This window comes from Pteropus medius, unplaced genomic scaffold (genome assembly GCF_902729225.1).
Source record: "Pteropus medius unplaced genomic scaffold, Ma_sr-lr_union100, whole genome shotgun sequence".
Lineage (NCBI taxonomy): Eukaryota > Metazoa > Chordata > Mammalia > Chiroptera > Pteropodidae > Pteropus > Pteropus medius.
Window position 1 is genome coordinate 23,234,672 of NW_024351730.1, and position 3,825 is coordinate 23,238,496.

The 3,825-nt window shown below is 34.8% G+C and overlaps 1 pseudogene; it reads left to right on the forward strand.

Moving 5' to 3' along the window:
- Positions 1 to 2,840: 2,840 nt before the first annotated feature.
- On the forward strand, positions 2,841 to 2,958 carry LOC120588589 (uncharacterized; annotated as a pseudogene).
- Positions 2,959 to 3,825: the final 867 nt, after the last annotated feature.

The window sequence follows — 3,825 nt, forward strand, 5'->3', positions numbered from 1 at the left end:
AGATCTTAAATTCTTTGTTATTGTTGTTGTTGTTGGAACCTTCATTTACAACTTTTTGCACTTTCCACAGTCCTTGCACATACTATGTGTATAACACATTTATGTAAGTCAGTGTTGTTAGGGAAATTTGAGTGATTTGATTTTAATATAGCTTGTCTATTGATCTGAATAAGTTTTACAAACTGGTGGCAGACAGATTGTAGAATGTAGCTAGTGAAACACCCAGGACTGACAAGGAAAAGGGATTGTAGTAGCTGAGTGCTCAGTGGAGTAAGGCAACCATTCTCTCTGGTGAAGGAAGGTTGTAGGTTTGTATGTGAAGTGTGGTGACTTTGTTGAAATAATCTTAAACAAAGTGGCATTGACTCTTAAGAATTAAGATGTTTAAATAACTAAAATTTATTTCATTTATAGGTTTCAGCTCAATACCCAATTACAATATATCTTACTGTTTGTAATCAAGATTCTTATGAGGTTGAGAATACCAAATGAAACATGATAAACAGTTAGGATACTAGCCCTGAGATCCTTCTCTATTGGCAACAAAAAATGTTCCCCATATAATACATGAGTTGAAATACTGATACTTTCTATTTGCCTTTCCCTTTACATCAAATAGCATCATCCTAATAACTGTAATTCCTGGTAATTATTTATCATTTTTATGACTTACGCAATCATGTATTTCATTTAAGATTTTATTACGGACTAAGAAGTGGATAAGAAATGTGCTTGTATCTATTTTCATTACATTAATTAAAGATACAGATACATATTACTCATCTATTATGTATAATCATCTAAGACAAAGGTTGAGGGACATAGAACATTTAAGGACTGGCTTTACCTTTTAGGAAATAAGATTATCCCCTTAAAAAAAATGACTAGCACAAGGTCAACAATCCCTGGCAGACAAGAAATAAGAACTAAGAACACTGAATGTTGTAGGAGGTCAAGGAAGAGTGAGCTCATTAAGCTGGAATATTCAAGGAATACTTCCTGGAAATGGTGGGGTTTGAGCTGAGACTTGAAAAATGAGCATGTTTGGGAGACAAAGAGAAGGCAAGAAGGTTTTCCAAGCAAAGGGAATAGAGTGTGTTCCAGTATAGATTCTTTAGAGAAACACATTTTAAACTGGATTTAGAAACAATCTTCTCCCTCTCCTACCTTCCCCCACCCCTTGGCCCAGGTATTGGAAAATCTAGGGGTAGCTCCAGCTTCAGACATGGATGAAGGCAAAGGCCCAAACATCGTTGTGTTTCTCTGTGTTGGCTTCATTCTTCAGTAGATTTTCCTTTACAATAGGGCTTAGAAGCTCCACATTGATATCCTACCAACTCAGCAAGCCTACAGAAATTGGAAAAATGCATATTTTCTGAGGTTGAGTCCCATTGTCCTGACTTGAGACAAGCCTGTCTCTGAGTCAGTCACTGAGACCAAAGTGACAAATTACTCTTAATACCTGATCTAGGTCCTGAGCCTCTGGAGTTTGATTAAACTGGGCATGGAAGATTAGTGTCACCTTAACCTAATAGATGAAGAGCTCTATTAAAGGAATTTAAAAAGAAAGATCAGAGAGGTACTCTTTGAAAGAAAAATGAATGCTAGGGGTCAGAAACCACAATGATATAAATAAATATTTAGAAATGAGAAATAGATCAAGGTTTATACAGACCTAGACATCCTTAAATAATTAGCATGAAAGTAAATTAGGTATTATATTTTCAGGTATTTTCTTATTTTGCATCTATTTTTTTTAAATGATCCACTAAGCAAGGCTTTGAAAATACTTAACAAATAAGCAAATGCAAACCAGGTTTAATGCCCATTCTCCTCCCCTCATCTCTTACTGTTATTATCTTATACTACTACTAAAACAAAGAAAGAAAGAAAAAGATTGGGAAATGCAGCAAAGCAAGGGATGTTCTTCGTCACTAAGGAAAGAGTATTAAGAAATCTTTTCCTGGGAATTTCCCGTGTTTCAGATAGATTAGAAATTAAGTGGTTGATTGATTCATTCATTCATTAACAATAGGGAGAATTTTCTGAGGTGCCAGTCCATCCTAACACCAGAAGATCCTCCCTAACGTCTGTTCTTGCAAAATGCCTCTGAAATTTCAGAGCTGTTTACTGGCATTTGTTTTCACCAAATGCTTATATGCTCAGTCATGGTACTTTGTTTATGAACAATAGATGTTGGCATACTTTATTTTTAAGCACAATCAATAGCATTTAAGTAGCACCAAATACTCAATTCAGATGACATATCATTTTTAGCTTTTTGTTGCTGTTACTTTCAAAGTCTACTTTTTCAGCGTTTCAAATTTCAAGCAAATTAACCTATTAAAAATATCAACATGTTGAAACTGTGGTTGAGAATGTGTTTTTATAACGTATAATTATGATCTCTCAAAAAACCTTCCAAGGCCCTAATTAATTGAGGTATGGGATTTTAGCAGGATTTAGTGCATCTTGGCAGCAATTATGCAGTGAATATGCTCCCTGAGATAGATTTTTTTTTTTTTTAATTCTTTTGGAATCTAATAAGCTCAGTCACCTGTTCCTGACGCAGGTTTGTTTGTTTGTTTTTTTCATATTTACTTTATACTCTATAAATTCAAGCTTTGACCTCAAAATCACTTTAATCTTCTTATTTCAATCTTCAACACTTACTGTCTACTAGATCTTAATCTTTCGTGCTTAGCAATGCCAGTGGAAAAAAACAACCAGTCAGTTGTCCAATGACATATAAAGAATGCTGGATGAATATTCAAAGGCTAAACAAATCTTAGGGACACAGAAAGAGACTTCCTTTTCATTCATTAAATAGTTCTTGGGTAGTTTATGGCCATGCCACCCTGAACAAGCCCGACCCGTCTGATCTCAGAAGCTAAGCAGAGTAGGGCCTGGTTAGTAGTTGGATAGGAGACCACCTAGGAAGACCAGGTGCTGTAGGCGTAAAAAATGAGAAAGTAATAATAATAATAAAGGATTGTAAGCTGACAAGGTCCTTGCAATCTGTGAGGTCAACCAAGGGTTGGCTCACCTAAAATATGAATAGATAGATAGATAGATAGATAGATAGATAGATAGATAGATAGATAGATAGATAGATATAGATAGATAGTTCTTGGGTATCTTCTATGACCAAAGCACTGTGCATACATTAGTTAGCTTCATGAATGGTTTGGCAGTGTCCCACAAATAAAAAGTATTCAATACATATTTGTTGAACATAAATAATAACTAACATTTATTGAATTATTGTTATGTGCCAGAAGCTTCAATTCTCAAAACATCTATATGAAGTAGGTATTATTACCTATATTGTACAATTGAGGAAATTGAGGCCCACAGAGTTTTAGTCATTTGACCAAGGTTTAGAAGCTATTATGAGGCTAGATATGATGCTTTTAACTATATTACACTACTTCAATTCATTATGTTAGGTGTGATGATTTAATGTTATTTAAGAGATGATGATGTCAAGATTCAGATGTTGTGAATAACTTGCTCAAAAGAACATAGGACAGAGCCTGGATTAAACATGAGTCTGATTTATTCCAAAACTTGAGCTGTTTTGTGACATCACTGTCATCTTCTATGTTACAGTGTGGATCTCACTCAAAGTTATACTACCTTTTCCCATAACTTCTGGTCCATTTCCATTCCTACAGCCATTCATCTTAAACCACCACTTTATCACTGCTGTCTATAAACAAAAGGCTCCCAAGACAAAAGTAGCCACACAAACATCCTGAAAATAATCCAGATCTCATCCACTATAATCTCTCATCTGTTTGTTACTTATATACTTAGTAGCTT